The 11156-nt window shown below is 60.1% G+C and overlaps 1 protein-coding gene across 2 annotated transcripts in view; it reads left to right on the top strand.

Annotated features, from left to right (window-relative positions):
- Positions 1 to 629: 629 nt before the first annotated feature.
- Positions 630 to 11156, top strand: part of LOC103348193 (BPI fold-containing family B member 1) — a 31453-nt gene continuing 20926 nt past the window's right edge. Inside the window, exon 1 of one of the 2 annotated variants that reach the window (XM_051845083.3) lies at positions 630 to 767. The gene's annotated coding sequence lies outside the window, so the exon portion shown is untranslated. Of the gene's footprint in view, positions 768 to 10000; positions 10149 to 11156 lie in introns of those variants that run through there. The other variant, XM_089307168.1, reaches the window with a different exon arrangement.

Below are 11156 nucleotides of genomic sequence, written 5' to 3'. Positions count from 1 at the left end.
TGGGGTCAGATGAACCCGGATGCAGAGGACCGGAGAAAGCCACCTCTTGGCCCGCTGGCTGAGAGCCCAGCCGCGATCTAGGACTCCAGGCACCCACAGGCAGAAGCACGTGCCGAGGTGCCCGGGGGCGGGGCACAGCCGTGCAGCGGCCGGTGAGGTGGGCAGATGGAGGGGCGGGCAGACAGGCAGCGCCGTGGAAGGGAGATGGGGGGACAGAGGGGTACACAGAGTGTGGGCTGCGGCAGGTTGAGCTGGCGCGGAGGGCCACCCATGAGGGAGACCCGGGTGGAGCTCCTGTCTCCTGGCTTCAGCCTGGCCCAGGACTGACCGTTGTAGTTATCTGCGGAGTGAACCAAAATGAGGATGCCTGGGTGGGGGGAAGAAGGGAGTGGGTGAAGGGCTTCCAGGGACGTCACCTGGCTGAGGACTCGGGCACCGACTGAGCACAAACACATGTGAAGCCAGGCGCACTCTGCTGGAAATGTGGGCACAGAGGGGGCTGAAGGGAGCTGGGTGGGCTGGGGGCGGGGCAGCGAGAGCCACTGCAGGGGCCTCACCTGCACCCTGGTAGCCCCTCCCTGTCCCCAGGGCCTGGGCCCCTCACCTGGGCAGCCTGGTGACTGCATGACTAAGTCAATGTTAGCACAGAAACCCGACCCTGGGGTGACCTTGGGGAGGCACCCCTGCTTGGCCCCAGGAGGCCGTGGGGGTGGGAGAGCTCATTTCGTCTGGGCTTTGGCCAGCCGGCGGACACAGCTGCCCACACGGTAAGAGACGCGGGCTCCGGCTCCCGTATACTCGGAGGTGACAAAGGCGCATCTGGTTTGATTCTGTTCTGTTTTGTTTTTATTTTTTTATTATTTTTTTTTGACAGGCAGAGTTAGACAGTGAGAGAGAGACAGAGACAGAGAGAAAGGTCTTCCTTCCGTTGGTTCACCCCCCAAATGGCCACTACGGTCGGTGCGCTGTGCTGATCTGAAGCCAGAAGCCAAGTGCTTCCTCCTGGTCTCCCATGTGGGTGCAGGGCCCAAGGACCTGGGCCATCCTCCAGTGCACTCCCGGGCCGTAGCAGAGAGGGGGCGGCTCCTGCTCCTCCCGACACCACCTTAGACCCCCAGATTATGTTCCCAGCCAAATGTGTGCAAGCTGAGCGGGGAGTGTGCTGTGTGTGTGTAGAGTGGTGTGTGTGTGTGTGTGTGTGTGTGTGTGCGGGAAGAGCCTCCTGGACTGTGCATATGTGCATGTGTGCGTTGTGGGGGGGCCACCTGGGGTGTCGTGCGTGCGTGTATGTGTGTGTGTATGAGGGTTTGTGTGTGTATGAGGAGGTCCATGTATGTGTTGTGTGTGTATGAGGGTGTGTGTATCTGTACGTTGCATGTGTGTATATGAGGTGTGTATGTGCATTGTGTATGTATGAGGTGTGTGTGTGTATATGAAGGGTCCGTGTGTGTTGTGTGTGTATGAGGGTGTGTGTGTGTTGTGTGTGTATGAGGTGTGTGTGTGTGTGAGGGGGTTCGTGTGTGCGTGTGTGTGTGTATGAGGGTGTGTGTGTGTTGTGTGTGTATGAGAGTGTGTGTGTATATGAGGGGGTCCGTGTGTTTGTTGTATGTGTACGAGGGTGAGTGTGTGTATGAAGGGGTCCATGTGTGTTGTGTGTTGAAGTGGGTGTGTGTGTGAGGGGGTTCGTGTGTGTGTGTGTATGAGGGTGTGTGTGTTGTGTGTATATGAGGGTGTCCGTGTGTGTGTTGTGTGTGTATGAGGTGTGTGTGTGTATGAGGGGGTCTGTGTGTTTGTTGTATGTGTACGAGGGTGAGTGTGTGTATGAAGGGGTCCATGTGTGTTGTGTGTTGAGGTGGGTGTGTGTGTATGAGGGTGTGTGTGTGTGTACATTGCATGTGTGTATGAGGTGCGTGTGTGCATTATGTGCGTGTCTGAGGTGTGTGTGCATGTGTGCAGGGAGAGCCAGTTGGGGTGTGAGTGTGTGCTCGTTGCATGTGTGTGCTTGCACGCGTGTGTGCTGGGTGTGGGGGAAGGGCGCTCACTTCGCGGGCCTCGAGCCTCTGCACCCTCACAGGCTGGCCTGGCTGTGGGAGTGGCCTTCCAGGTGGGCACACTATTTCTTTGCTTCCAGCTCGTTCTCTGTCTCTCCGGGGAGGCTGGGCATGGCAGGTGGGCAGGGCTGCTCTGTTTCCTTCCTGCCGTGTCAAAGGCATCCAGAACCGTGTCTACGAACAGAGGGCATGGCGTGCTTGTGTGTCGACTGACTCACGGACCCGCATGCTGATGGCATCTGTCTCTGCCACCAGCCCCGCTGCAGAAAATGAGTCAGATACGGGGGCACGGACCCCTGACACCAGCCAAGGCTGCCCACAGCGGGGTCTCAGGCTGTGGGGCCACTGCTGGGACCTCCCCACCCTGCTGAGCTGGACGGGACGGGGGGGGGGGTGCTGGAGGCTGCCTGGGAGTCTGTCTCCCAGGATACATATGTGGGACGGTGCGGCTAACCCTCAACACTCCTGCAAACTGCGGCTCCCACCCTGAGGGACTCAGCTGCCGCCAGGACCCCCAGCACGGCTGCACCTGCTGCTAAGGAGAGGCGGCCGCTCCGAAGGGAGGGCTCTCCAGCGCCCTGGACAGCCTGTGGCTGGGTCTGCTCCCTGCACTCACAGTCGACACCGTGGGTAACAGCAGGGGCTGCAACGAGGACCGAAGCCGAACAGGAAGTGCCCCCCGACCCCGGGGCCTGGCTCTGCACTAAGTGAGCTCTCCCCGCTCAGCTCCCAGCAGGCTCCTGCAGGCTTAAACAAGTGCAGGCCTGGGAGCAGGATCTGCCTGCATGGTTGTGCTTCCTGCGTCCTTGGTGCCAAGGGCTGTGGCCCACAGCCCCTCTGCCAGGCCCAGAGAGGTGAAGACACTTGCCCAAAGCCGCACAGCAGGGGCAGATCAAGGTCTGTGTGTCCAGCTGCCAATCCCTGTGCTCTCCACAGACCCACAGTGGCCTCCCGGGCCTTTGAGGTGACACCCAAGGGATGGACAAAGAGGAAGGAGACTGAGAAAGAGGGAGAAAGACAGGGACAGAGGAGGAAGAGAGGAGACAGAGAGAAGCGGATGGAACGAGAGAGAGACAGACAGACAGACAGACAGACATGGAGAAAGCAGAGAGGAGAGGGGGGCTCCGCAAGAGCTGGGGTCAGAGGGTAAAGACAAGCAGGGACCTGCGGCCCAGCCGTGGGATCAGAACAGACGGTCCCCTCCCCGCGGGATGCTCCGCAGTGGCCTGCTGCATTCTGGGACGTGCAGAGGCCACCAGGACTCCAGCCCCACGTGGGGTCTGCGCTCATCCTCGCCCTGTTGCCCTCCCCGCCTCCCCACCCCAGCCCAGCCCTGGGTTCTGGCAGGAGCAGCTCAGCCCACGCTGTCTGCCACCCGCCTGCAGGCTCCGCCCTCCTTCCTCTCCCCCTTGAGAGCCCTCCCCCCCACCACCCCATGCCCTTTCCCCCAACCCCTCCATACAAACCTCTTGCTGTCATCCTAACCCCAGGCCCAGATCAAATGCCACTCCTTCCAGGAAGCCTTCCTTGAACAATCAGGCAGGGCACTCCCTTCCAGGCCCCACGGAGCAGGTGCTGGCCACCTGTGTGTTCACCTTTGTTCCACCTGCGGTCCATGCTCCGGCCCGGGTCAGCTGCTCTCTAGCACATCCCCAAGCCGGAGAGGTGGCTCTGGTCCCTGGGCCTGACTATGAGCCCCGCAGGGCGGGGGAGGGTCTCCGTCTCCCCGCACGCAGGCACGCATGCACGCACGCACATGGAGCTGCTTTGTTTGCACTGAACTTAATCTCGTTCTGCCCCACCAGAATGCACTTTCCCTCTCTTCCCTCACAGTTCCGGGGCTGGGCGACCGGCGTGACTGCGCTTTTGTTGCTGCTATCAGCAATGCCATCGCGCCGTCTCGGAGGGATGCGGGGAGGGGGGGCCCTTCCTCCGCCACCCCACCTTTGCTTATTCATTTGCAAGCCGTTTACAGGCCATGTTTGCTGATCCCAAACATGAAGTCAGAGTGAGGGTTTTGAAACTCCGAGCTATCAAGAGGAGGGCGAAAGTCAGTGTCATCACACCCCAGGAAGCGAGCGGCGCCATTTTGGAGTCTTTGCTAGAAGAAAAGGCCTCCCTTCTGTTCCCAACTCGCCCGTTCCTCTTGCGCTGCCTGCTCTCACTCCCTGCTTCGTAGGGGCCCGTCTGAGTTGCTGACAGCACAGCTGGTCCCCCCGGGGGCTGGACCAGGCTGGCCCGGGCTGTGCTGCCGGAGCGTCCTAAGCTCGGGGCAGCGCCCTTGACAGGCAGGACCTGTGCAGACCCCGGGCGTGAGCCCTCTGGGCCGCCTCCATCCTCGGCCACATCCCAGCCCTCACCGCACGTTCGCTGAGCCCCCTCTGCTCTGTGCAGAGACAGCTGAGCTGGCGTGTGCCGCCGCACCATGGGGCCCAACCTGCTTACTATGGCTGGGGGAACTGAGAGCAGCAGTCGGCGCTGATTTGTCCAAGGCCACCCTGAAGACAGGGGCTCACGCTGTGTCCCCTGGAGATCTTTTCCCCGCTCCCTGACCTCTCTCGCATCTCGCAAGCAAATCCGTGATCTCTAACACAGAAGCAGGGGGCACGCAGTCCACATGCAGCCTCTTTACTGTGCCCAGCAGACATTGCTAATGGATTGTCGCATCCCCTTCTCTGCTGAGCCCCGGAGCTTGGAAGGTGGCACGGGAGTGCAGTGCTTGTGCCACGCTGGTGCTGCGTGCCTGGTGCCAGCAAAAAGGCCCTTTTCAGTTGAGGACCTGAGCCCGCTGCCCCCAGCCGCTGGCGCTCTGGCGTCCTCTGCTCTCTGCCCCAGGTGATGCTGTTGGGGAGGATGAGGTCTCTCTCGCACGCACGCCCTGGGGAAAGGACGCACAAGCCTTGGCTCCATCCAGAGGGAGCAGAGAGCAGCAATGCGCACCGTGACTCCCACTCTCCAGACTGTCCCTGTTTCTCTCGGGCGGGACCCAGAACCCAGGCCATGTCCCAACATGGGCCCTGGGAAGTACCACCTCTTAGCCCCACACAGAGGACCAGACTGTCCCTGCCACTCCCTGGCAGAGGAGGAGGAGGGACAAAGGTTGCTCTTGACCCTTGGATCACGTCCGTCTGGCTCAGGGTCCCTGCGTGAGGGGCCCTTGGCCACCTGCTTGCCCTGTGGCCAGGACCCTCTCCTTGGGGTACGGCACCTGTGCAGCTGTGGTGCCGTGAACCACATACCTGAGCTCTCAGGTCAGTTCTAGGAAATGGGGGTGAGGACCCCACCCACGTGCAGCACACAGGGCTCTCCGTGAGGCACGGAGGTCAGGAAGGGCTGGGAGAAGAGCTCTCCTGGGAGAAGGCTCAGCACGTGCAAAGGCCCTGAGGCAGGAGTGGAAGCACAGAGGGTAATGGAGTAGTGGACAACAGACAGCCCCGCCGGGTCTTGCAGACTGGGGTCCTCGTGTAAGAGCAGTGGAGGCCTCTGGGGGTTTTTGTAAGTGGGAGAGTGACAGGGTCTGAGCAATGCTTGTTAAAGTTAACTCCAGCTGTTGGGTGGAAGTTAGATTTTGGTCTGGGGGACAAGAGGTGGAGTCAAGGAGACCAGAGAGGATGCAGGCACGGTATGAATGAGTGATGGTGGGAAAGAGGGGGACAGGATGTGAATGGGTGATGGTGGGAAGGAGGCAGGCACGATGTGAATGAGTGATGATGGGAAGGAGGCAGGCACGATGTGAATGAGTGATGGTGGGAAGGAGGTGGGCACGATGTGAATGAGTGATGATGGGAAGGAGGGGGACACGATGTGAATGAGTGATGGTGGGAAGGAGGTGGGCACGATGTGAATGAGTGATGATGGGAAGGAGGGGGACACGATGTGAATGAGTGATGGTGGGAAGGAGGGGGACACGATGTGAATGAGTGATGGTGGGAAGGAGGGGGACAGGATGTGAATGAGTGATGATGGGAAGGAGGGGGACAGGATGTGAATGAGTGATGGTGGGAAGGAGGTGGGCACAATGTGAATGAGTGATGGTGGGAAGGAGGTGGGCATGATGTGAATGAGTGATGATGGGAAGGAGGGGGACACGATGTGAATGAGTGATGGTGGGAAGGAGGGGGACAGGATGTGAATGAGTGATGATGGGAAGGAGGGGGACAGGATGTGAATGAGTGATGGTGGGAAGGAGGTGGGCACAATGTGAATGAGTGATGGTGGGAAGGAGGGAACACGATGTGAATGAGTGATGGTGGGAAGGAGGTGGGCATGATGTGAATGAGTGATGGTGGGAAGGAGGTGGGCACAATGTGAATGAGTGATGGTGGGAAGGAGGTGGGCATGATGTGAATGAGTGATGGTGGGAAGGAGGTGGGCACAATGTGAATGAGTGATGGTGGGAAGGAGGTGGGCATGATGTGAATGAGTGATGGTGGGAAGGAGGGGGACAGGATATGAATGAGTGATGGTGGGAAGGAGGGAACACGATGTGAATGAGTGATGGTGGGAAGGAGGTGGGCACAATGTGAATGAGTGATGGTGGGAAGGAGGTGGGCATGATGTGAATGAGTGATGATGGGAAGGAGGGGGACAGGATATGAATGAGTGATGGTGGGAAGGAGGGGGACAGGATGTGAATGAGTGATGGTGGGAAGGAGGTGGGCACAATGTGAATGAGTGATGGTGGGAAGGAGGCAGGCATGATGTGAATGAGTGATGGTGGGAAGGAGGGGGACACGATGTGAATGAGTGATGGTGGGAAGGAGGTGGGCACGATGTGAATGAGTGATGGTGGGAAGGAGGTGGGCACAATGTGAATGAGTGATGGTGGGAAGGAGGTGGGCACAATGTGAATGAGTGATGGTGGGAAGGAGGCAGGCATGATGTGAATGAGTGATGGTGGGAAGGAGGGGGACACGATGTGAATGAGTGATGGTGGGAAGGAGGGGGACAGGATGTGAATGGGTGATGGTGGGAAGGAGGGGGACACGATGTGAATGAGTGATGGTGGGAAGGAGGGGGACACGATGTGAATGAGTGATGGTGGGAAGGAGGGGGACAGGATGTGAATGAGTGATGGTGGGAAGGAGGGGGACACGATGTGAATGAGTGATGGTGGGAAGGAGGGGGACAGGATGTGAATGAGTGATGGTGGGAAGGAGGCAGGCACGATGTGAATGAGTGATGGTGGGAAGGAGGCGGGCACAATGTGAATGAGTGATGGTGGGAAGGAGGGAACACGATGTGAATGAGTGATGGTGGGAAGGAGGTGGGCATGATGTGAATGAGTGATGGTGGGAAGGAGGCAGGCACGATGTGAATGAGTGACGGTGGGAAGGAGGGGGACAGGATGTGAATGAGTGATGGTGGGAAGGAGGGGGACAGGATGTGAATGAGTGATGGTGGGAAGGAGGCGGGCACAATGTGAATGAGTGATGGTGGGAAGGAGGGAACACGATGTGAATGAGTGACGGTGGGAAGGAGGGAACACGATGTGAATGAGTGATGGTGGGAAGGAGGGGGACAGGATGTGAATGAGTGATGGTGGGAAGGAGGCAGGCACAATGTGAATGAGTGATGGTGGGAAGGAGGGAACACGATGTGAATGAGTGATGGTGGGAAGGAGGTGGGCATGATGTGAATGAGTGATGGTGGGAAGGAGGGGGACACGATGTGAATGAGTGATGGTGGGAAGGAGGGGGACACGATGTGAATGAGTGATGGTGGGAAGGAGGGGGACAGGATGTGAATGAGTGACGGTGGGAAGGAGGGGGACAGGATATGAATGAGTGACGGTGGGAAGGAGGGGGACACGATGTGAATGAGTGATGGTGGGAAGGAGGGGGACAGGATGTGAATGAGTGATGGTGGGAAGGAGGGAGACACGATGTGAATGAGTGGTGGTGGGAAGGAGGCAGGCACGATGTGAATGAGTGATGGTGGGAAGGAGGGGGACACGATGTGAATGGGTGATGGTGGGAAGGAGGGGGACACGATGTGAATGGGTGATGGTGGGAAGGAAGCAGGGAAAGGAGACGTCCCTCAAGCCTGAGGGAGTTCCAAGCCCCAAGAGCACGGAGTTAGCGCTTTGGGGGCTCGGGGCGGGGGAGGGCTGTGGGACTGGGGGCAGCATCTTCTGAATCAGGCCCGGAAGGGCGTCAGCTCCCAGCCCTGATCACAGCGCGGCCCGTGGCTGAGGCTCCGAGGATCCCAGCACTTCCCAGCGTCTCGGGCGAGCCCCATAGTGGTCACGCTCCGGGCCTCTCCGAGCCACGCTGCTGGCGGCAGCAGAGGATCTGAACCGTGGCTGTGCTGGCTGACCCTGGGGTGGGCCAGGGCGCAGAGGCAGGAAGCAGGAGCTGACATGGCCCAGGGCCCTGGCTCCTGGCCCAACACCCTACAGAGGGGCATTGTCCATGGGCAGTGGGCATGGCCCCGGGGAGCAAGGAGGGGACACTGGCCTCCCTCGAGAGGTTCCCTGGCCGGGCAGTGCCTTCAGGTACGGGCCTCTGGCACTTCCACCCTGCTCCTCTGATAACCCCAGGAAGAGGCGGCCAAGGCTGGGTGACACCAGGACACTGGCTGCGCCCCCCACCAGCAGGTGCACACAGGACTCAAGGTCATTGCAGCTCTGACCCCAGAGACTGCTGCTTTTTTTAAGATTTATTTATTTATTATTTGAAAGTTGGGGCTACAGAGAAGAGGCAGAGAGAGAGAGAGAGAGAGATCTTCCATCTGCTGCTTCCCTCCCTCCAGGGCTGGGCCAGACTGAAGCCAGGAGCTTCATCTGGGTCTCCCGCGTGGGTGCAGGGGCCCAAGCACTTAGCCATCTTCAGCTGCTTTCCCAGGTGCATTAGCAGGGAGCCGGATCAGAAGCGGAGCAGCCAGGACTGGCACCTCCATGGGATGCTGATGTCACAGCTGGTGGCTTTACCCACTACGCTGCAGCGCCGGCCCCATGCCTGCTGCCAAACTGGAGTCAGGCAGTGAGGCCCAGCCCCCAGGTCAGGCCAAGGCTGAGTTTGCGTCACCACCTCCCCAGCACACCTGCAGTCACTGGGGATGGACAGTGCAGTGGTTAAGGCCCGGGCCTCCCCGGTCAGTGACCTTGAACAAGTCACTCACTTCTCTGGTCCGCAGATGCACTCAGGGATGGCAGGACTGCTGATAGCTCCCCCTGGGTGACTGGCGGGTGCCCCCTTGGGTCCCGGCCACACCCCTCGGTCCTTGGACTCCACCGGATTCCCTGAGACTACTGGAAGGACACACGCACAGGGGAGTGCGAGGACGGCTGCGTTTAGGGATGGGGGGGGCAGTGCGTCACTACCACCCTTTGGCCGCCAGCAGTAATCATAGCAGCAGTAGCCACCACTCCCACTAAGGGAGCACTCACGCCGCGGCAGGACCTGCACCTGGGCCACGTGCCCTGCACCCCTCCCCACCCCCAAGGGGGTAGGTGCCGCCAGGATTCCCACTTCACAGAAGGGAAACTGAGGCTCACAGAGGTGGTGCGAGGCGCCCTGAGCCACACAGTACAGAGACGGTGGAGCCAGGACTGTCAGGCCTGTCCCAAGACAGCCCCCGAGTGCCCAGCTGTGCGGGCACCGCAGATAGATTCTGAAGTCAGACTTCCGGTTCAAATCCCAGCTCCGCCACGGGCCCACCCCAGAAGCTGGGGCTTCCTGAGTCAGGATAAGGACGGACCACTGGGGCGCAGCCTCACTGACACACAGGATGCAAGCCCGGCGCGGCACCTGCCACGTGGGCAGTGTTCATTCATCATCATGGCTACTGTTCTCGCCATTGGCCTGTGAGAGTGACTGCCCGGGTCCCTGGTCCAGCTCCCCTGCCACCTACCCCAGCCAACCTGGACCCTCCCATCTCCAATCCCCAGGAAGCCGGAGTCCTGGAGCAGCTCCGGGCAGGGCTGTGGTTCACCAGGAGCCACAAATATTTACCTTGGAGACCTCCGGGCGGCCTGAGACCGCAGCCCACGTGCGAGGGGTGGCCTCCCGGGCCGGCCGGCAGGATATAAGGCTTCGTCCCAGCGTGGTGGCCCAGGAGAGGACAGCCGTGGGCACGGGACACCGGCACACCCAGGTGAAAGCATGAGGAAGGAGTGCAGGACGGCTGTTAACTGGAGACACCTGCGGGCGGGGGCGGGGCACAGGGCGCCCCCCGGCGGCTGAGAGTCAGGCCCAGCTCCCCTGCCCAGAAGCCCCACAAGGGGTGTTGAGGGAAGGGGCCCGCAGAGTCTGTCCTGGCCCAGCCACCCCGATGCCCCCTGCCCACGCTGACTGCTGTGTGCCCAGCCTGTGCACGGGGCGCTCCGGACAGATGGAGGCAGTGGACACAATCTCGGGCTGCAAAGACTCCCCATGGGGGCCAGGGCATCCCCGGCAACGAGAGCCCCTGCGTGTCCGGATCAGGCTGTGGGTCGATGCTTCCGTCATGGGCAGAGCCTGGGCGCCGGCCGAAGAGCCCAGAACGGGCCCTCAGGGCTGACGCTCATCCCCACGCAGGGCGCAACTTTCCCGCCCTGGCCCCCAAGGCGCCGTCCCTCCAAGGCCAGCCCAGGGTCTCTGGCTGCAGGACAGGCTGAGCTTTCCAGAGAAGGTGAAAATCTGGCCGGGGTGTTAAAGGATGAGGTCAGTGGTCAGAGAGGGAAGGAGCAGGTCACAACAGACACAGGCAGCAGCAGAGAGGGTCCCAGTGGCGCCGAGCCGCTTGGATTGGAACGGGAGGAATTGGCCAAGCGTGGCGGGGAGAAGCGGGAGGCACGGTTGGCTGAAGCTGGACTGTAGGGGATTTTTGGGGTTTTTGGGTTTTTCTCTTTTTTTAAGATTTATTTATTAATTTGAAAGGCAGAGTTACAGAGAGGCAGAGAGAGAGAGAAAGAAAGAGACAGAGAGAGAGAGACAGAGAGAGAGAGAGAGAGAGAGAGAGAGAGAGGTCTTACATCTGCTGGTTCACTCCCCAGATGGCCGCAACAGCCGGAGTTGGGCCGATCCGAAGCCAGGAGCCAGGAGCTCCTTCCAGGTCTCCCATGCGGGTACAGGGGCCCAAGCACTTGGGCCATCTTCTACTGCTTTCCCAGGCCACAGCAGA

Source organism: Oryctolagus cuniculus, chromosome 11 (genome assembly GCF_051225735.1).
Source record: "Oryctolagus cuniculus isolate XC-2025 breed Fujian yellow rabbit chromosome 11, ASM5122573v1, whole genome shotgun sequence".
NCBI lineage: Eukaryota > Metazoa > Chordata > Mammalia > Lagomorpha > Leporidae > Oryctolagus > Oryctolagus cuniculus.
Note: the sequence above shows the minus strand (reverse complement) of the source record. Positions and strands in the feature narration are given on the sequence as shown.